Here is a 23,762-nt window from a genome sequence, read left to right as displayed (position 1 = left end):
CGAAAACGGAAATTGCACACCTGGCAAATCCGGGACGCACTGTTAGTCGCGTCCCATGCAGCATCACACATACAGGAGTCGCCTTTCAGCGACATTAGGTGCCCGCGTGCATACCGTATTAAGTTATTAGGGGGCCGTCGAGGAGTGTTGGCAAAATGGCTGGCCCTAGGCCCGTCCGAGGCACGGACGGGCACAGACGGGCCCTCCTTTGGCGCTCCTTCGGCGCGCAGACGGCGCGCCCGCAGCGCGTGACCGCTGCGCGTCTTAGAGTGCATTTTTATTTGTACCCACAGCCCCTCCCTCCGCTGGACCGCTAACTCGGGTCCAGCCGGGTCCGAGCCTGACTCAAGATGGCGCCCGTCTAGCCCTCCACATCAATCGGCACCTGGGAGCCGCGGTGGACCGGGGCACAGGGGGACCAAGTCTTAAGCACAGTAAAGGTAACAGTATTAAAAAAGATTTTTAAAAGGCACAAAAGTTAATTACATACAATTCATAAAATCGAAGTGCAAGTAATCTAAAAGACTCGGTAATTCAGTGGGGACCGGAGAAGAGCAGAGGAGAGCCCTCGCAATCTGCTCGCCTTCACTAAGCGCTATTTCGAGGTGCTGCCACCGCCTCCAGCAAACGCCCAGCCCCACCTACTCCAAATCTATTTGTACCCACAGCCCCTCCCTCCGCTGGACCGCTAACTCGGGTCCAGCCGGGTCCGAGCCTGACTCAAGATGGCGCCCGTCTAGCCCTCCACATCAATCGGCACCTGGGAGCCGCGGTGGACCGGGGCACAGGGGGACCAAGTCTTAAGCACAGTAAGTGATTGTATTACTCAGTGGTTAGCTGTACTTGGCCCTGATTTATGAATTTTAACAAATGTTATCTTTTTAATGTTGCAAATCTTTAATTTTGGTACCCTGGTTTTTTAATTGCAATTTATGCACATATGTGTTTTGCACTTTACTCAATGCTTGATGGATATTTTATTGTCTTTTATGATGATCCTTTATGGCCGTGATTGCAGGAATTAAAGAATATACTTCTACTAAAAGTAGTAACTCACTTTGCTATCCACATAACCAATTAGTGAGCATATTAGCAAGGGTGTGCGATAAATATTGCAAATCGCGCTTAGCGCATATTTTTTTATCGTTGTCTATCGCTGGATCTTATCGCGGAGATAGAGCGTTATTATTAACATTTTTCTCCAATGTGATAACAGATCCAGCGATAGTGGCGAAATCCACCAAAAATAAAAGTAAAACAGCGATAAATATTTTATCGTTAGCGTAAACCTTGCTAATAGGCAGGGGTGGATTCAGCCTTAGAATCCACCTCCCATTGAGTATAATGGCTAAGTCATGTTTTTAGCAGGTGTTTAAATTCCTGCGATAAACCCAGTTAGCATGACTTTTTATGTCGCTAACCGAGGACGGGGCCTCATTGCTAATAGGCGTTCGGCCTGTTAGCGGCTGTTTTCGGTGTCTTTTAGGAGGGTACGCCTAATTTGCATTTCATTAGCGATAAATATCGCTGACATGCAAAGCGGCCCCCAAAACGGTGACTTTCGCCAGAAAGCTGTCTCTAACCCTTGTTAGCGATAACTTACTGATAGGGCGATACAAATATCGCCGCTTTAGCGGCAAAAAGTGCAGCTAAAGCGGCAATATGGCCCTTGCTAATATGCCCCACAGTTCGGTTATTTGCTTGGTGCACGTTCTTTGCAGATGGTATATTAACCCTCTGCACTATATCATGAGGTAAAACTGCCACTAGAAAAAATCCAGGGGCATATTAGCAAGGGTGTGCGATAAATATCGCAAATTGCGCTTAGCACATATTTTTTTTATTGCTGTCTATTGCTGGATCTCTTCGCGTAGATAGCGTGTTATTACCAACGTTTTTCTCCAATGCGATAACAGATCCAGCGATAACAGCACAACCACCAAAAATAAAAGTAAAACAGCAATAAATATTTTATCGCTAGCGTAAACCTTGCTAATAGGCAGGGGTGGATTCAGCATTAGAATCCATCTCCTATTGAGTATAATGGCTAAGTCATGTTTTTAGCAGGTGTTAAAATTCCTGCGATAACCCCGGTTAGCGCAACTTTTTATGTCGCTAACCAAGGCCGGGGCCTCATTACAAATAGGTGTTAGGCCTGTTAGCGGCTGTTTTCGTGGTCTTTAAAGAGGGTATGCCTACTTTGCATGTCATTAGCGATAAATATCGCTGACATGCAAAGCGGCCCCCAAAACGGTCACTTTCACCAGAAAGCTGTCGCTAACAGCTGTTAGCGACAGCTTGCTGATAGGGCGATACAAATATTGCTGCTTTAGCGGCAAAAAGTGCAGTTAAAGCGCGATATGGCCCTTGCTAATATGCCCCACAGTCTCTCTCCAGCTGGAACATTCATCGCAAATTATTTTGACATTTTTACTGTTGTGGGAAAACTGTTGCCTCAAACTGAACTGTGTAGCAGACTTAAACCCGTGGTATTTCTAAACACGGCCCCCGTGGTCGGTGCTGGTGCCACTGCACCTGGCGAACCCGCCTAGAGCCGCCCCTGCTTAAAAACATCAGTTACAAAAAACTTGATGTAAGTTAAGCGGCACGGGTCAGCATTAATATTGAGCTGGCAAAAAGCAGAGACATCTACACATTACTGTAAATGAAATTGGGCGACTTATCTTCCTTTTATTTCATTTAGTTTCATATAAAGAGGCTGGATCTATTTCAGGAGAGTGGGGCTTTCCCGTGTATCGTCTTTTTCAAGTGCCAGGTGATTATTGATAGAAAACCCTTTATTACACCTGGTTCTGAGCATGATCCTGAAATGTAAAACTGATTCTTGTTTGCATCCTTCCTAGCTCAAAAAACCTGAATCCATCCTAGACCTCGACCAGTCACTCATTTGCTTGCTAACCACTGGATAATAGCACTGATAAACCACATTACATCAACTTCCGATCCATGTCCTAATGACAGCTCAATGTTTTCTGTGCAATTACATAACAGTATAGAAGAGATTGTTGACTCTTTTGCCATCACCTAAAGAAGGCTGCTATGTGCACATGCGAATGAATTGTGAGCCTAGCGAATCAGTTTTTGCCGAGGATGAATATACCCTGTAACAAATGTATATTACATATGTGCTTATCTATATGCCTCTCGCATGTGTTTTCAAGATTACTTGAGCAGATTCCTAAGATTGAAATTTCAATAAATATCTCTTTCCACAGTCCCGCTGTATTATCCACAGACTCTACAGGAAGTGATGGTCCCAGTCATCACTCAGTCGACTTGTGATTACCTCTACCACTTCGGATCAGGTGTCAGCTCCACAAAACCCATAATCCTCAGTGACATGATATGCGCTGGCTATGCGGCTGGTGGAAAAGACTCCTGCCAGGTGAGTCATTTTTAAATATCCATTTAATATTTACCAAGAAATGAAAAATAAATACTTGCAGGTGGAACGTTTTAATTATGCAGACTGTGTCAGAGGCTCAAGGGGACGCCATTGAACCTTGCTCGTCACTGGGGCTTGTGTAATGGTTCCTAGTTCCTGCCTGAAGGCCAATGTCGGCGGTTCCAGAAGAGTTTCTCATGAGTGCCAGCAGGTGGTTGGCCAGTTGCTCTCTTGGGTATGCATTGTGTTCCTGCCACTCTCAGCGCTGGGAAGACTCAGGTGGGGCGATCGGGCTCAGTCTAATTTGCTGGGTCACCCCACACCATTTAAAGATGGCAACATTTCCATTCAATGCAATTTCTTATTCCAAAGTTGATGCAATCATTTCCTGGTTCCTACTTTTTGTTCCTTTTTTTTTAGCATTTTAAGGCTTGGTGACTAGCTTACTTGTGCATTGCAATGCTTGTTGTTTTGTTCACTTGTTAGACTTTTTTGACTTTGTCCCTTTTGTCAGTTTCTCTTTGAGAATACTTTTGAAGCCTTAGCCCATTCTCCTTTGTGTTCATTCCCTATCTCCTGGGGTTCCTTCCAGCTGTGTGTTTGACTTTTACTTCTGCGACAATCTTCATACTTGCCTTCCACGGAGTTTTTTGCCTGTTGGTTGTTCCTCTTGATAGTGGTGAATTCCTGGAGGCCACTCTCCTCCAGATTTCTAGGGTACGGGCTGTTGGCTAACAAAATGTCTTCTATAAAGAAAGTTGCCCATTTATCAACTCTACGGTCAGAGCAGAGTGACTGTTAATTCTAGCCCTCCTAAAATTGTCTAATTTATTCTTCTCAAATGTATCTGAAAGTACACTTTGGGATAAAACACTGAAAAAGGTGCATATAGAAACATGTTTTGGTTTGTACCATAAATTGCTAAACAAACTCATATTTTATTTTAAAAAAAACAGAAAAAGTAATTATCACAATTAGATAAACTGGCATTTTTTATCTAATAGTAATAATAATTTTGTGGTAGGCAAGTGGTTTTCGAATAAATAATGAAACAATAAATATGTTTTGGGAGTTTATGATTTGGCAAAATGGGACCACTGTCGGTGATGTGATGGTTACCCACCCGCTGCCGTGGTGGTCCGACGGCCCTTTTTCGATCTTAGCGGAGACTCAGCTACAAGATCGGCACTGGACCGCTACCACCACGAGACTCCTGCTACCACGTCAATGGTGGAAGAGCCAGTGGCGGGTCTTTGAGGATGGCCTGCCAAGCTACCCTCCATCCAGATTACCATTAGCCTTTCTCCCGAGCTGTTCATGGAGGGAACACTACCATGCAAGACTTGGCGAAAAGGTAGTAAAAGAGGTAAAAACTCACCTATTTTCGGGGTCCCATTTTGGAATCTGTGTCGGACGACATTGCCCAGGTCTTTCCTATGCTTCTGCCCCAGACCATGACACTCAGCAACTTCGTTATTGCCAGAACCGAAGGTAGGCTTCTCGATCACTTCTCGTATGTGGTATATGGTGGCAGTTACTTTAAGCTTGTTGTATTTTACATGTCACAAAACAGACAGTATACATAACCTACATATACATTACAGCACATACACTATATATATATATATATATATATATATATATATATTCACTGAAAAAACCATAGGTTATAGACCATATATAGTTAGGAATTAGCATTTACAAAACCTTGAAAATTCACTGAAAAAACCATAGGTTATAGACCATATATAGTTAGGGATTAGCATTTACAAAACCTTAATTTACTCGCACAAAACCATTGAAATTCGCATATATAGTTAGTTGCACTAACTATATATCGCGCACCCGCAATCCACTGCTGATGATGTCACATATTACATCATTCATGACATGGTCAGTGACATCACGGATGACATCACTGATGACATCATCCAGTGACTGTATGTTTCTGAAAAGTTAAATTATGTCTTACATATTGAAGAATGAGTGGATATATAAGTGTCTGGGTGAAGGATTTAGTAGGTGCATGACTGACTGTATGAGAGAATGATTAAATGTGTCTCACTGAGTGCATGGGTTAGTGACTAAACTGTGTGTGTGGGTGGCTGGGAGGTGTATGACTCTGTGCATAGATGTGTGAGCAGTTGATTCACTAGATGTATGGGTTCAAAAGTGCAGGTGGAAACTGCTGTATGGACAGTTGACTGTGTGCATGAGTGTATTGGTGAGTGAATGGATATCTCAGTGCTACATGTCAAAGTAAGTACATATGTAAAACACAGTCCATGTGAGAGTTGACATATATAAATAACTGTGCATAGGAGCCAGTGAATGTGTGAGTGGCTGTATGGATCATTGTGAACTTGTATCAGGGATTGTATAAGAGAGTAAATATGTGTTAGTATATGTTTGAATAAGTAAGGTGTGTATAACTGTATAGTTGAGGAAATGGAGGTGTGATTGATTCTTTGCATGACTAACTAGGTGTGTGAGTAACTCCATGGATGAGTGACAGTCTGTGAGTGTCTGTTTACACTGAGTGTATCTAAGGTTATATTAGAGTCTGAAGAGGTTCATCGTATTATCACATGAATGATGTCATCAATGATGTGATCAGTAATGTCAAATGAGATGTCGTCAGTGATGTCATTTGAGATGTCATCAGTGATGTCATCAGTGATGTCATTTGAGATGTCATCAGTGATGTCATCAGTGATGTCATTTGAGATCTCATCAGTGATGTCATCAGTGATGTCACTGGCCATGTCATGAATGATGTAATATGTGACATCATCAGCAGTGGATTGCGGGTGCGTGATATATAGTTAGTGCAACTAACTATATATGCGAATTTCAATGGTTTTGTGCGAGTAAATTAAGGTTTTGTAAATGCTAATCCCTAACTATATATGGTCTATAACCTATGGTTTTTTCAGTGAATTTTCAAGGTTTTGTAAATGCTAATTCCTAACTATATATGGTCTATAACCTATGGTTTTTTCAGTGAATTTCAATGTTTTTTTAATAGCAAATATCAAAAGCTGTAAAATGTCAAGTACGTGGTAGGTAAAAACATTTTCGTATTTATGCACGCTGATGTGCTTTGAACGCTGCCCCCCCCCTCCTCTTTTCTTTTAGGAGTATTCTCTCTTTGCAGATAGTGAAGGGTAGGTAACACAGGCCTTTGCCCCCGTTGTAATCCGTCGTGCCTGCTCCTCTCTCCATTTGATTGATTGTTATCCTAGCATTTATTGTTTTGGAATTGGTTCTCTTTGGTTCATTCTCTATTTACAAACAAGCACAGAGTCGCAATACTCTGTTTAGTCTTTGCAGATAGTGAAAAATCGTTAAAAAACAAAAGGAATCAAGCAAAATCAGTAGGCCACTAATGGGATCTCTTTTTGACCTCGCTAAAAAAGAAACATTATGAACAACCCCTCATGACAAATACGAAACTAGTGAGAGGAACTGAGCTCGACACCATGATGGCTGCAAGACAGCTCGGCTCCGCCGCCCACCCCACCCATAATAACGACAAACACTATGCAAATATTATAAATATATACAACACACCAGCAAAGTAACAGGGTAAAACGTTTTATTAAATAACTATTTACATGGCAGCCTGCTGTAACATCGATCCAAACAAGCCTTTGTATTTTGGGCTAAAAAAAAACAATCAATAGTAAGATTTTTATAGGTGAGTGTAGGTTCATGGTTTTCCATCCACAGACTAAAAGCCTGGAGTGGGAGTGAAAGAACAATAACTAGGTAAGAAGGAAGGCAGAGGTTGTGGGAAGGACTCTGGATATGGTATGTTGCTTGGTCCATGAGATGCTTCGATGTCACTGCCTTGCACAAATGGCATAAGTCCTGGATGTTGGGTGCCATAGTTGAGGGTTCGGAGCAGCGCTTGTAACACTGTCTGAAGCTTATTTGCACCTGCTGCAGCTTCACTATTCTCAAAGTAAGTGGGGGCTGTTTGTGGACCTGACTGCATTGGAAAACAATGTGATGCGGTGCCTCCCTGAACCGCTTGACGGAGGCCCCCGAGATAATTGCGCCTGCTCCACACCTTGTCCCACAATCCGTTTGACCTGAAGACACGTCCTGCGGTGCCCTGCTCCGACCATCACATATACCTGTGCCAGGAGACGGCGTGGGGTGCAGTAGAAGGGAGAGGCGGCGCGAACGAGCCTCCCCCACCTCCCCAGGTGGAGGTTTCTCAGCTACACCCCAGCGCTTCACTCGACCAGCTGACTTGCGCCTGCTCTTGCTATTACAACGTCTCACCCGCCATCCAACGGAATTGCACCCAATCTTGCGGTACAGCGACAGGCGGCTGCTACGGAGCTCACGAAATGGCGGTCGACTCCACAGACTTGGGCCTGGACTGCAAAGATGGCTCTGGGCAACCGTGGAACTCGGACACTTGACTGCTAGGGCATGGGCCCCATTCCCAAAAGAGTCCCCTCAGCCTTGAAGATTCTACATCAGTCACCGGGACCCCAGACTCCCGTAGACTTCCGGTGGGGAGCGACTTCCATGATTGCTCGCGGAATGGCCACAACGTAGCCACGAGATGGTGGTGCTCTCATGCTGACGCCAGATTCAGTCTGAAACATCCAGAAACACTGTAGACTACCAATTCGATCAGTTCCGGTGGAGCCCCAACGTGACCCGGTAGAGAAGAACTTGCCCTCCCCTCTTTGATTGATGGTTCTTGTTGCCTGTCCCTTCTCTTGTCATTTAACAGAACTTTTTGGACTGCTGAAAGGGGTTGTGTTCCGACCGCTGGTTGGTGGAGACATTTTGACTATATTCTGGACCTGCGTTGTCGCGTAATGCGTCATATGACGCGCCGCGTTAGCGCACCCGGAAGTGGTCCGGTGCGCGAGTCGCAGCTTCCCGGAAACGATCCAGAGTGCGGCGCGCAGCGCGTAACGTAAGCATAACAGATCATGTGACTTGTTAATAAAACTTTTCATTGGTTCATTTCACTTTTGTTATTCTAATGATGAAAGGCTTGGTCATATGACCTAAAAATAACTTTTCATTGCTTTCGAATATTTTTTTTTCCCAAATGATGAAACCCCCTCCTTTTTTTTTCTCACTCTCACTTGTAAAGCGAAGGACCCAGATGCATTTACAGTTTATCACTAACAATGTTCCAGGCTAATGTATTTTCCCGGGAAATTTACAACTGTCCTGCAAGTAAAATATTCCTATTTCGAGAAAAAGGGCGTTTCTTCGTCCCATGAGGGAGCCGTTGAACAAAAGAGGCTCGGCCTGCTGTCTTAGTCGCTGATAGGCATGAATATCGGATTCTTATCGATCACTTTATGTTGCAGGAGTGGAAAACACAACATCCCTTGACCATTTATCCTTACTGCGTTCCTGCGTATTAAACCTTTTACCCGTCATGTAATTGGACTGCTTTATTTCACTTGCCTTTTACTGATTCGAAAACAGTGGCTATTATTCAAAACTTTACCAATGTAGGTACTACTACCATGTTTTGTTTTAAAAACCTTTATTGTGAAAATGTCAGTATACAAATACGGGCCTATAACCACGTGGGCCGGCCACGGAGCAAACTGGAATCGTATATGATGAGGGGACATTTACACTGTAGAAGAACGTAACGGGCGACCCATTAGGTTGCAAGAACTAAGGTGTCTAACATTTGCGGAATCGGTGAACGTACATTTTATAATTAAAGTACGACAGGGCCAGTTACAATAAAATTATCTAGATATACATTTGCGGGCAAGTACCATGGGTGACGTTAATTCGAACTTTCAATAGTACAGTAATCAATAACACATCAGAACTTAATATCAATAGGGATGTCCAAATGTTCAATCAATTCTCGTCCCCGCTCGCCATGTGCTTCAAAACTGCATACGTATCTCGTAATATCAAGGTTGGGCAACCAGTACACAACAAGGAGTTACGAGTCCCATTTATACCGGCGCCATTTTGGGCGAGGCCGGGCAGGTCCAGGATATAGTCAAAATGTCTCCACCAACCAGCGGTCGGACCAGAACCCCTTTCGGCAGTCCAAAAAGGTTCCGTTAAATGACAACAGAAGAAATAGGCAACAAGAACAATCAGTCAAAAGAGGGGACGCTTTCGTGAATGGGGCCCATGCCCTAGCAGGCAAGCGTCCGAGTTCCAAGGTGTCCCAGGGCCATTTTAGTGGACCAGGCCCAAATCCAAAGAGCTGGCCACCATTTTGAGAGTCCTGTTGCAGCCGGCTATCGCTGCACCACAAGAGTAGCCGCAATTCAGCTAGATGGCGGGTGAGTCACTGTACCGCAAGAGCGGGCGGAACTCAGCTGGAAGGCGAGTGAAACGCTAAGAGGCGCCCCACTGCAGATGAGGTGCTCCACCTGGGGAGGAGGGAGAGGCCCGTTTGCGCTGCCTCCCCCCCCCCTCCCGGGCACCCCACGCCGTCTTTCGGCGCAGCATTGTAGGATGGCCACACCAGTGAAACTTGCTGGACACCACCTCGGTGCCATCCGGATCTCGGCGCGTTCGAGTCACTATACCGCAAGAGCGGGCGAAACTCAGCTGGATGGCGGGCGAGACGCTGTACCGCAAGAGCGGGCGGAACTCAGCTGGATGGAGGGTGAGGCACTGTGCCGCAAGAGTGGGCAGAACTCAGCTGGAAGGCGAGTGAAACGCTAAGAGGCGCCCCACTGCAGATGAGGTGCCTTCATCTGGGGAGGCGGGAGAGGTCCGTTTATGTCGCCTCTCCCACCCCCCCGGGCACCCCACGCCGTCTTTCGGCGCAGCATTGTAGGATGGCCACACCAGTGAAACTTGCTGGACACCACATCGGTGCCATCCGGATCTCGGCGCGTTGTGCTGCCTTCGGCCTACTGTAGCAGCAAGTGCGGGCGCAACTCTGCTGGACGGCGAGTGAAACGGTAAGGGGCGCCGCACTGCACATCAGGTGCCTCCACCTGGGGAGGCGAGAGAGGCCAGTTCGCGCCGCCTCCCCCCCCCCCCCCCCCCCCCCCCCCGGGCACCCCACGCCGTCTTTCGGCGCAGCATTGTAGGATGGCCACACCAGTGCGGCAACTTGCTGGACACCACCTCGGTGCCATCCGGATCTCGGCACGTTGTGCTGCCTTCGGCCTATTCGCACATCGGTCCGCTACTGACGCCGCCTCACAGGCCAACGGATTTTGTAGGCTTTTTATAGCCCAAAGCCGCATAACAGGTCATGTGACTTCTTTATAAAACTTTTCATTGGTTCATTTTACTTTTGGTTTCCTAATGATGAAATGCTTGATCATATGACCTAAAAATAACACTTTTCATTGGATTAAAACATTTTTTTTTCCCAAACGATGAAAGACCCACCTTTTTTTTTCTCACTCGGCAATCCAAAAAGGTTCCGTTAGATGACAACAGAGGGGACAGGCAACAAGAACCATCAGTCAAAAGAGGGGAGGGCAAGTTCTTCCCTACCGGGTCACGTTGAGGCTCCACCGGAAGTCATCAAATTGATAGTCTACAGTGTTTCTGGATGTTTCAGAGTGAAGCTGGCGTCAGCATGAGAGCACCACCATCTCGTAGCTCCGTCGTGGCCATTCCGCAAGCAATCATGGCAGCCGCTCCCCACCGGAAGCCTGCGGGAGTCGGGGGCCCCCATGACTTTTGTAGAATCTTCAAGGCTGAGGGGACGCTTTTGAGAATGGGGCCCAAGCCCTAGCAGGCAAGCGTCCGAGTTCCAAGGTGTCCCAGGGCCATTTTAGTGGACCAGGCCCAAATCCGAAGAGCCGGCCGCCATTTTAAGAGTCCTGTGGCAGCCGCCTATCGCTGCACCGCAAGAGTGGGCGCAATTCAACTAGATGGTGGGCGAGACGCTGTAGCCGCAAGAGCGGGCGCAACTCAGCTGGATGGTGGGCGAGACGCTGTAGCCGCAAGAGCGGGCAATAAACAGCTGAATGGCGGATGAGGCACAGTGCAGCAAAAGCGGGCGGAAAACCGCTGAATGGCAACTGAAACGCTAAAGGGGCGCCCCATTGCAGCAGAGGAGCCTCCACCTGGAGAGGCCCATTCACGCCGCCTCCCCCCCACCCCCCCCCGGGGGCGCCCCACGCCGTTTTTCGGTGCAGCATTGTAGAATGCCAAGACCAGTGCAGCAAGTAAAGGACATCACCTGGGTGCCGTCCAGATCTCAGCGCGTTGTGCTGCCTTCGGCCTATTCGCACAACAGACCGCTACTGACGAGGCACAGTGCAGCAAAAGCGGGCGGAAAACCCCTGAATGGCAAATGAAACGCAAAAGGGGCGCCCCATTGCAGCAGAGGAGCATCCACCTGGGGAGGCCCGTTCACGCCGCCTCCCCCCCCCCCTCGGGGCTCCCCACGCCGTTTTTCGGCGCAGCATTGTAGGATGCCAAGACCAGTGCGGCAAGTAAAGGACATCACCTGGGTGCCGTCCAGATCTCAGCGCGTTGTGCTGCCTTCGGACTATTCGCACAACAGACCGCTACTGACGCCACCTCACAGAAGACCATTGTTGCTTTGTTTTAAATGTTTTTTTTTTAACGTGTTTACTTTGTTGGAGCGTTGTATATATTTATAAGTTCTTAAAGTGTTATAATCCTACTACTTTGTTGGAGTGCTATATATTTTTAATGTGACACATAATTGTGAAGACTTTGATGTACAAAAAGGCATCCCTGGAATCTTCCGCTTCAGGCTCGGTCCCACACACCCTCACAGTGAGAATCCCCTCCCCAATCACAATACAGGATCGTTATCAGATAGTAGGAACGCGTGAGGTGTGACGGATCTCATGGGGTGGGGGCCTTGATCTACTGTAACTCCTTTGAAGAGGGGTGATTCTTTACAGTTGGGGCCATAAACTACTTCCGCAGGGCTAGGTGATAGCCTGGGACCGGCCTGGACAATCGGACACAGAGGAAGAGGAGTGTCAGAGGGTGCGGTAGTGAATAAGGTGAAAGGGAGGTGTCGGGCGGGCACGGGGTGTGATTCTCAGGGAAAATCAGCGCAGATGTGGGGAGGTTTATGACCCATGCATGAGAGAGAGAGCGGGGGTGACCAGTGCGTGGGGGAGATGCTTGCGAGGGTGGGGAGCCATGCTGAGGATCGGCGGCGTGCAGAGAGTGGGTCTGGTCAAGGCATCTAAAATGGCTGCCGTGCACGACAAAAGTGTGGCATTGGAAAAAAAGCAAGATGGCGCAGACAATGTTTATCAATACAGATTAATTTAAAACAATTATTTTTAACAATATATTTACTCGCAGTGTCAAAATGGCGGTCAACACTTCCTGATTTCCTTCGAATCGAACGTTAACAGACGTCACGCAGCAAAAAAAAAACAAAAACGCTCACGCGCAGCCGCTGGAAGACAAGTATCAACATATATGAGCATCCTCAGCCACCCTCAGAAAACATAGGGGGTCGGGATACGTCTCCCGTACCCCCTTATACCCACTTCTCACATTGTTTTTCCTCCATCTTGTAATTTAATTAAAACAAAACACAAAATGGCGAATTCCCGTTTCGCTACCCGGTTCGCGAACCGGGAAGCGCTTCTACTGCAAAAAATCAATTTTTTTTTATTTGCCCCACGGGACCCTTTAATAACCCCAACATCATTCCAAGGGGGTCAAGAAGGGTCTACCTTGCCCCCTTTCATTAAATTCCCCCTTCGTTTTTCTCCTCCTCTTGTCTCTCGATCCTACCGAGAGACAAGATGGCGGCCGTTCCGGACTGTTTAGAATGTTGACAGACACCGGAGAGCCAATCAGCTTCGCTTCGCAAAGTTCCGTTACGCGAAAAGCTCGCGAACTGGAGCGCTACCCGGGACGCTGTCACAGATATATCTGTTTTTTAAAACGTTAATTTCTCAAAATCCACTGGAGCACATATCTTGAGACCTAGCAAAGGCACATCGGGCTAACAGTCCCTACAATTTTGCCAAGTTTCGTGCAAATCCATTCAGCCGTTCGAGCTAAAAGTGAGGCCAAACGCCCTATGGAAAAATGAATGGGAAAAATGCGTTTTGGGACCCCCCTTTTTTCTCGGCCCCCCCTTGACGAAACCCCCCCAAATTTTCAGGGGCTGCTCAGAAACAAAATGTGCCATTTTTCTGGAAATTTCAGCCGATTCCGTCCACAAACGCCAAAGTTATTAGACATAGAATTTTCAAAAGTCCCATAGAGAAAAAATCCTAACTATATATACCTACTGGCTATCGCCAGTAGGTAATATATATATATATTCATATATTGCAGCTGATTTCTATAACTGGCATGTTTTTCGTGAAAATGACGTTCCACAGGGTAAGCTATATCATTCTTATCTATGGCCTTCAGATGCTCTAGTATTCTAATTTTAAGTTGGTGAATAGTGCTACCAATGTAGCGTAACCCACAATGGCATTTTAAACAGTATACAGCATATGTCGTGCTACAAGTCAGAAATGTAATAATTTGCTTGGTTATCCTTATTTCTGATATATAATAGGATAGAACCCGTTTGCTATTTGTACAGGCTTTGCAGCGCTTACAGGGATAAAAACCTTTCATATCTGTCAACGTACTTGTTCTTTGTGGTATTTTGCCATAATGACTTTTCACCTGCATATCCCTAAGGGAGCTCGCTTTCTTAAAAGTAACAAGGGGATATGCTGGGATGTCCTCACGGATAATGTGTCTGTCTTTAAGATGTGCCAATTTTTCTTCAGTATCCACTTCAGATAGTTGGCTTCCACTGAATACGGGGTTACCATCCGGAATTTCCCCTCCATTATATTTTTCTCTTTGTTCTTATCTTTCAGCAGATTCATTCTAGGAATCCCTCTCACTTTTTTAAGTGTACTTTCCAAGGTTTTATGATCATAACCTCTCTGTATAAATCTAAGGATACACTCTTTAGATGCTACTTCAAAATCTATGTCTCTGGTGCTATTTCTTTTTAACCTAAGAAGTTCCCCATACGGAATGCTATGCACTAGTTTAGGGGGATGGCTACTGGTAGCAAAGAGTATAGAATTCCCCGCAGTGGATTTGAGGTACAATGAAGTTTGTATCTTTCTATTGTCTATAAACACCTTCAGGTCCAGGTAGTCCACTACCACTGGACTAAGAGTACCTGAAAAGTGCAGATTGAAGTCATTGATATTGAGACTTTCAATTAACTGACTCTCTCATTCGTGATCAACTTGTGCGCTGTCCAAAATTGCATGCGTGTCAACTTTAGGTCATTTTGATGTGCACAAAAAACATTCTGACCACAGATGCTGGGGTGCGAGGGCTGGGGGCAGTTTGATCACAGATTGTGGATGGCAGTGAAAAAGTCATTGGTTTCGCTTCACGCTCATTGAAAGGTGCAGAAGTGCGGTACTCAGTGAAAGAACGTGAAGCTCCAGTCTGTTCATGGGCTATTAATCATTTTAGATTTTACTTGTGGTGTTTGCCATTTTTAGTTAGAACAGACCACAAGCTCCTGGTGCACATGGTTTCATGCAGAAATGTCGAGAAGATTACTCCCAGAATCAAGAGATGGATTGAGGGGCTCTGGGAATATCATTTTTCTGTGGAGTATTTGCCTGGTCTTAAAAATGTCCCAGCAGATTTCCTTTCTAGAATGCCTCTCGACAAGAATTTTACTAGCAGTCCTGAATGCTTTGTTTCATGGGTGAATAGTTTTGCTAGTAATCAGGCAAGAGGTCCAGTTATTGACTTTACTATCAATGGTTGGCCATCTTTGAACAATGTTCCGGATTGTGCAAAAGGTTACTGGAATGTTCAGGATGAACTATACATTTTGCAAGGTGAGCTTTTTCGGGGTGACAGATTGATACCCCCATTTCTTATGCGAAATTAAATTATCAATCTTGCACATGAGGGTCATCTTGGCCGCAGTTTAACAAAGGCAAGAGTCGAAGAATCTTAATGGTGGTCGGAGGTTGACGGCCATGTTGAAGAAATTGTCAAGGATTGTACCATCTGTGCAGGAAATGATAAATCAAGGAAAACGAGGACTACTCCTCTTTCTCCTGTTGCAATACCTGAACGTCCCTCGTCTAAACTTGCTGTGGACATAGTCGGTCCATTCAAAACATTAACTCCTTCTGAAAGATTTGTGGTTGTGCTTGTTGATTATACCTCCAAATGGGTGTCTGCCTGTTGCATGAATTCTGTAGTTACAAAAAATATTGTTGAGTTTCTCAAGGATGCTTTTACATGTGAGGGTGTTCCGGTTATTCTGGTTTCTGATAACGGGGTTCAGATCACTTCTCAAGAAATGTCAGATTTTCTTAAAGACTTATCCATCACTCATCACAAGACTGCTCTTTATGCCCCTCAGGCTAATGAATTGAAGGAAAGCATAAACACGTTGGTTAGAGCTTCTGCGCAGACTGCATTAGATAAGAGGCTTCCACTCAAACTCATCCTCAGAGAAAAGTTATGGGCACATAGAAATACTCCCAACAATGTGCTTGGTTGTTCTTCTTTTAAAAAACTCAAGGGTAGGACAGCTGGTTTGAAATTGAATCCTTCATGGTTGAGTGTTGAGGACAGAGGTTGTGTTGTGAACAATTGGAGATTGAGAAGATATCAAAATAATTACAAAACACAAGTTTGTTGTCAAAATGGGAGTACGGAAATTGGTTTGGAAGGTTGCAGATCTGGTCTTCGTAAAAAAAGGAGTTTGGTCACCTAAAGGTGAAACAAAATATTTTGGACCTAGGCGTATTATCAAAGTTATAAAAAATGCTGTTATGCTTGATGGAGGGGATGTTTGGAGCATGTCACATCTAACAAAATGTACAAAGGAGGATGGGAGTGTCAGGTTTCCTCAGTCCAGTCAGTGTAAGTGTATCGCAGCACAGTGGCACTTACTGGAAACACCTGGTGGGCTAGTTAGCCCCCAGGGGCCAGCAGGATTAAAGGGGAATTATTTCCCCAACTTAAAACGCGCCACAGGGCGTGTTTGCACACGTCACCTCAGGCCCCGTCTCCTCCCTTCCCCGCTGTGTAAACACGCCCGTGTCCGTTTTATGTTGGGAGATTAAGTCCCTTTGAATCCTGAAGGTACCTAGGGTCAAAGTAGCCCACTAGGTACCTCGAGTAAGCACCGTGGCAGAGAGGTGTAAAAAGGGGTACGGCCTGGACCACCTCTCTGCAACACAGCACAAAGGCGCTTATTGGAAGCACCTGGTGGGCTAGTTGGCCCCCAGGGGCTCTTAGGATTGAAGGGAAATTATTTCCTCAACTTAAAATGTGCCACAGGGCGTGTTTGCACACGTTACCTCTGGCCCCATCCCCTCCCTTCACCCCTGTGTAAAAGCGCCCTGTGTCTGTTTTAAGTTGGGAGATTAAGTCCCCTTGAATCCTGAGGGAACCTAGGGTCAAACTCGCCCACTAGGTACCTCCAGTGAGCGCCACAGAGCTGTGTTGCAGAGAGGTGTAAAAAAGGGCATGGCCTCTGAACACCTCTCTGCAACGCAGCTCCCTGGTGCATACTGGAGGTACCTGGTGGGCTAGTTGGCCCCCAGGGACCCTCAAGATTGAAGAGGAATTAATTCCTCAACTTAAAACGCACCACAGGGTGCATTTGCACAATGGTGAAGGAAGGGGCAGGGCCCTGTGGCGCATTTTAAGATGGAACATAAATTCCTCCTCAATTCTGAGGGTCCCTAGGGGCCTACTAGCCCACCAGGTACCTCCAGTATGCGCCAGAGAGCTGTGTTGCAGAGAGGTGTTCAGAGGCCAGACCTCTTTTTACAACACTCTGCGACGCAGCTCCGTGGTGCTTACTGGAGGTACCTGGTGGGCTAGTTGTCCCCCAGGGACCCTGAGGATTGAAGAGGAATTAATTCCTCAACTTAAAATGCACCACAGGGCGTGTTTGCACACATATCCCCTCAGGCCCCGCCCCCTCCCTTCACCACTGTGCAAACACGCCCGTTTCACATTTTAGGCTGGGGGATTAACTCCCCCATAATCCTGAGGGTCCCTGGGGTGCAACTAGCCCACCAGTTACCTCCATTAAGTACCACAGAGCTGCGTTGCAGAGAGGTGTAAAAAGGGGCGTGGCCTCAGAACACCTCTCTGCAACTCAGACCCCTGGCGCATACTGGAGGTTCCTGGTCGGCTAGTGGCCCCCAGGGACCCCTAGTATTCAAGGGGAATTTGTTCCCCACCTGCAAATACGCCAGGGGGCGCGTTTGCATAGTGCTGCAGCGAGGGGGCGGGGCCTCCGCGCGATGCTGGGTTTAATTTTTTTTTTTTTAAGAAGGCGGGCTGTGTGGCCTTCCTTTGTTTCCTATTTTTTTGGCCCTGGGGACCCCATTTCCCAGGGCCTGACCCCTTTTTTATTTTACTTTTTAAAACAATTTGGAAGGGGGCCGCGTGGCCCCCCCTCCCATGGCCTTAATCGGCCCCGGGGACCCCATCCCCCGGGGCATGGCCTTTATTTATTTTTTTATCTTTTGGAGGGGGGCTGCATTGTCCCACTCCTCAGGCCACTTATGTCCCCAGGAACACCATCCTCCGGGCCTGCCTTTTTAAAATATTTTTTTATTTTATTTTTATTTTGGGGAGGGGGGCCTCATGGCCCCCATCCCGGGCCACTTATGGCCCTGGGGGCCCCATCCCCTGGGGCCTGGCCTCTTGATGGGGACTGTGGGGGGGTCCTCACTCCCCCCAGGGTCCCAACCGGCTCCCCACCTCCTGCTGGAGCCGGCATTGCTTTTCCACATAGGGAGCTGCTAAGATGCAGCTCCCCGTGTGGAAAAGCAATTTGATTTGCATTTTGAAAGAGAGAGCAGGTTTCCCTGCTCTCTCTTTCAAAATGCAAATCAAGTTTGCTATGGCAGGGCGTGAGCCGCGAGGCTCCCGCCCTGCCATAGCAAACTACAGTGTCCTGGGGTGGGCACCCCGGGACACTGCAGGAGCCAGCCCTGGGGGGTGGGGGTCCCCAGGGCTATGACAAGGCTCCAGGAGGGGGACGGCGCGGTCCCCCTCCCAACATTTTCAAAGCCCTGTGGGGTGGTGGTCCCCGGGGCATGTGCGGGTGCTCAACCCCCCCCACACAGGTATATTTTAAACCATGTTATGCCACAATGGTATTCAAGAATATCATCTTCACAAATTCGTTTGTTTATATATTCCAAAATTGTCATTAAGATACACGAATGTGACTTGCTTAGAATCCTGATATATGATTAATGTTCCCAATGCATTTCAGGAACAGGCCCTTCATTGGGGGAACGTTCTGTGAAGTAAAACAAATTATGATTTAAGGGGATCATGGCCTCCACGAAGATAGCTAAATTTCTCAAGAGTACAATTCACAACATATTAATGAGTCTTTTCAAGTGAACAAAGGTACATCAGTCGACATTGACGTCATTACACAGAATATAAGCAAAAACATAAGTGTCCTGAGAGATAGTGAGTCCAGCGCGTCATGTGCATTTCATGGAAAAAACGAGTGAAAAAGTGCGATGATAGAATGTGAACATGACTTAAGAAGAACGGTGATATAAAAAGGTATAGGAGCAAAACCAACTGTACGAGTTTTAAAACGCGACAAGTGTTCTAACGGTGTAAGACGAATATGTATTTGATCGACAATTTTGGAATATATATACAAAAGAATTCGTGAAGATGATATTCTTGAATACCATCGTGGCGTAACATGGTTTAAAATAAATGTGAAGAACATAAAGAAAATCGTTTGAATTTTGTTTACCTTCAATTTAAAAAAAACTGGGGGTTCACCCCACAGGAGTGCTTTATGGGGACACTGTTTTAATTGAAACAGTGCTACCATTGTTTTTTGTGATATTCACACATAGTACTTACATATATTTACAGCAGAGAAATGCCACTCAGTCTGGACTCCACTGCCAAAAGACCACCAGTTCATCTGGACCATCGAAATTGGCTCAGCCGCACACTGCCAGTAGCAGAATGCTCCAGTTGCAACATCATAATATGGCGGGCGGGAGACCTCTGACACACGGTCTACATGGGACTGTCATCACAGCTGTCCAGCGCCTCCTGTTTGTCTCCAGAACTGACAGTGTTGCGAGTCCAGTCCATGTTGTCCAGGTTGCGCTGGACAGCCAGCCATTCTGTGCAAGGAGCTGGAGCGAGCGAGCGAGGAGCAAGGAGGATGCCGCTCCTCTACCTCAAGCACCCGTAGCAGTTGACAGCCAGGAGCGGGGGTGAGCGCGGGGAGAGGTGAGCCGCGGTTGCGCAGCGGCTGGAAAAGAACTGGGAGCCAGGAGTGAGCTGTGGTGCTGCGATCAGTGTGTGGTCCCGCAAGCATTTTTCTCTTTCTTTGGTGCACGGCTGGGAGAAAGTCGGGCAGTGGGTGCCGTGAGTGAGAGCGGTACCGTAGGCATTTCTACCCCCATTTTGGAGCACAGCAGGAGCCGCCAGGAGCACTCCGCACTTCACACTTGCTCCCTTCGGTGCGTGGTGCCACAGCCGCTGCGAGCCACTGTCCCCAATATTCCAGCCAGTTCTGCCAGTCCTGCCATTGCAGCTAACGAGCTTTGTGGGAGACAGAGTGTGTAGGAGCGGGGAGGAATGCCACAGCCCGGAGAGGAGGGGTGGAGGCGAGGCGTGCAGCTGCAGGAAGTGTGGGCCCGTGAGCCTTTCTTCCCCCTTTTGGTGTGTGTCGAGAAGAGCACTTTTCACCCCATTTGATCACGGTGCGCCATACCTACATACCTACAGTCTCAATCGCTAGTGAGTAGACCCAACCACTAGAGAGCAGCAGAGAGCAGCAAACAGCAGCGAGCCTCAGAGAGATACGAGGGGAGGAGTGAGGGCAGTGGTGGCCTGCTGACTGCTATCCGCCTGTCTCCTGCCATCCGCTTGCTGCCCACCTGATCACCCGCAATCTGCTACCAGCTTGACTAGGCCTAGGGCAAGGGCGACAAAGAAGAAGCCAGGTGAGAGTCTTCAACCCTGGTCGATCCAGGCGGGGATGGTTTAATTGTGAAATGGTGGTAAGTAGTGCCTAGTGCATGGTGGTGTACGGGGGTTTATTTAACTTACACCAACGCACCGCCCACAGCCCACTCTCCCTGAGCACAATGCCGAATAAAGGCCAAGGAGGACATCTAATGCTTCAGTTGTTCCCCCTAAAAAGGAAATGTGATCTGGCAGGGTTAGTGGTGTGCCCATCTAGAACAAAAAAGGAGACAAAAATGAGCAAGCGCAAAAGAGAATCTTTGACACTCAAGGACAGCACGGCCGAGCCACTCACAAAAACCAAATTTAGAGAAGGCTTTTCATCCCCTGATATGGGTCCTACTACAAGTGACATTAACCTGGAGGCAGGACTAACTCAGAATTGCTACAAATGGTCACAGCCCAAGATTTATTCAAAATTTCAGTTCCTAAAAAATCCGGGGGACGCCCTTTTATCAAATTCAATTGCAGCACAAGGCCTCAAATTCCGATTTCACCACTAAATCTATCGGATAATGGGGAGAACAGGACTCAAGCCAATAACCAAAGCACAACAATCAGCATAAAAAGCTTCCCCGGGTCAAACAAATCACCATACCAATCACAGAGTATATTGACCTCCACACTAGTTGCGCAAAGTAAAACCAAATTATTGCCACAAGGGCCACAGGGCCATCCCGAAGCTGAAATACCAAAAGCAATCACACTAAGCAATCTAGAAACAACAAATAAGACGTCAGTGCCTCCTGGACAAGCTGGAAGAAATAATAAGGACAAGCAGGAAGAGAGAAGCTGCACAGGGGAAAAGGGAATAACTGTACTACAAACAAGAAATTGTCCATAATAGAGATAGGTACACCACCTATCGCTATTAAAAAACCAAGGATCAAATCCCCCCTTATTATTGTCATCAATGCCCCACACCACTGAACAGGTACTCGGACAAGAGTCGGAAAACGTGAAGGAATTATATAAGATGGACGAGTGGGGCTGGGATAACTTACTAACAAACTGCACACAACAAACCCTGGTGAAACCCAGGTTGAACCCCCAAAACTCCCCCTCACCAGAGAACACCTCACCAGAGAACACCTCACCAGAGAACATAGAGTTGAAAGGGACTCAGGACAGGGAGGCCCTTTCACTGACACTCGAGTTAGGAAACTCAACCACTGCTCATCAAAAGCTGAACTCTGAAAATGCCTGGGCTAGCTTACTCAAGACAGTACAAATTTTAGTGGAAGCCATCAGTATCAGTAAGACAAAATGGATGCCCGGTTAACCTTATTAAATACATTGGCAGTGTTTGTGGTGGCAATTGATGAAAAACTTGGCGCCCTGAACCTGCTCTTTCAGAGTTCATAGGGGAAACTACAAGACTGTGAGCTAAATTGTGGCTGTGGCCAATTAGTCAATAAACTCACCTCTCTCGCCTTAATTCTGGAGGACTTGTGCGACAAAATTAAAGAGTCAGCATGGAACAACATCGAGCCTAATCAAAAGGCTACCCATCCCGTTTAGGTAAAGCACAGAACAAGCATACATAACACGGGAAATCCAGGTCTGACAACGTCTATCTCAAACCCTACAAGTACAGGAAAAGTTAAAAAAGATGAGTGCACTGAGAAACAAGAATTAGTAACAGGACTCTCTCGGGGCTCAGAGACAGAGCCAGCTGAACCAGGAGCAACCTCTAATGCCAAACAAAGGTGAGCTCAAAAGAGAAAAGGCAGGAATCAAAAAACAATCACAAAAAAGGAAGACTTTGCTCGCCTCTTCAGGCAATTACCACCTGAAAAATCTGACCTTTCAAATCAGACTTCTCCAGCGGAAAAGGGCAAAATACAATCAAGCACATCGCGCCCTAGGCAAGAGTTGGTCTCAAACTCCAATCAAAAGCCTGCCTTTAGTGGTTCCTTGCAACAAACATTATCAGGGGGAGAAGGAGGAACCCAAACTCATAAGGATGGCAAACTAGCCAGGGAAGAAGTTGAATATCAATTACTGCCATGTGCAATGAAACCAGAAGAAACTATCACACAGCGTCATACTCCCAACCAAACATCTGCAGGACCCATGGTCAAAGGCAACACATTCTCTACAACCACCATCTCTGCCAGCCAGATCACCGAATAAAAAGGCGTTAAACTATCCGCCCATCTCTGCATATAAAATTCGAGGAGATGAACATATAGAACTTAAACATGGTAATATGATAACTAAGTCCTCTCTAGTGGAATCTATGGAGCAGCTCTGCACTGGGCCAGTTACAAACTACAAAGGATCTCAATAGGAATGTGAAAACATCAGAGTTTGCACCAGCATACAGATCAAGAGGGGCTCACAACATATTAAATTGCGGTAACATTCTTCGCTTATTATCACATTTACCTTTATATAACAGAGGTAAACTCAACGGACCTGGACTCAGTAGAGTTTATTAGCCAAAGGGACCTTTGGGGGGTGAGGCCACATGGACAACATGGAGGTCGGAATCCATTGCACAAAAAATATTACTGGAAACCTCAACATTTGAAAATTGGGGCCTAAAAATAAAGAGCCACCCAATAATCCCCCAGGGACTGAGTATAATCAATAACAAAATACAGACCTCGGTCTTTGGAAGTCGAGGAAACTGACTCAATAATACGGGTCTGTTAGTCAGGTTTATTCAAGTGATGAGAAGCTCTTTGTGAATATACTGTAATAGGTGATCATTGGTGAAGACAAATAATCGTTTTGGACTGGTGCTTCCAGATATCAAGGAGGCGATTCCTGTTACTCTCACACTTCTTTATTTATATATGTGCAACTACATCGTCCTGATGATGGTCCTGTGGATCTCTTAGACCAACGGGGGACCGAAACGTCGACACCTAGCACTGATTTGCTTATTTGTTTATTTTTGACTATGCATCTGATAACATGCTATGCTTGATTTTGATTTTCATCTAATATGGTACTTCAATTGTCCATAAATTCAGCAAAAGGTGTTTTTACACTACTGTAAACAAGTTTATATTTTTCAGTATTGTGTCCGTTGCCAAATATCAAAAGATACATTTAAAAGAATATATATGAAAATAATAAATATCATGTTTTGATATACTTGGGTATATGTATATGTTTATATACTTCTCTCCTGTAGTTGTTGAATTATTGATCACAAATGTGGCATAAATTTGAATGATAAGGAGATTGAAAGGGTTCCTCGAAGGGCAACTGTATTTTGTTATTAAAAATAAAACCCATCATCTCACCCGGTTATCCAGCACCATTATTACAGAGCCAAGGGGATGGACGGATAACAGAACGGTCAAATGCCCCTAAGTCAATATTGAGAGGGGCAAGGGTTCCCTCGCCGGTCAGT

This window comes from Lissotriton vulgaris, chromosome 7 (assembly GCF_964263255.1).
Source record: "Lissotriton vulgaris chromosome 7, aLisVul1.2, whole genome shotgun sequence".
NCBI lineage: Eukaryota > Metazoa > Chordata > Amphibia > Caudata > Salamandridae > Lissotriton > Lissotriton vulgaris.
The sequence above is the reverse complement of the archived record's forward strand: the minus strand, read 5'-3'. Positions refer to the sequence as shown.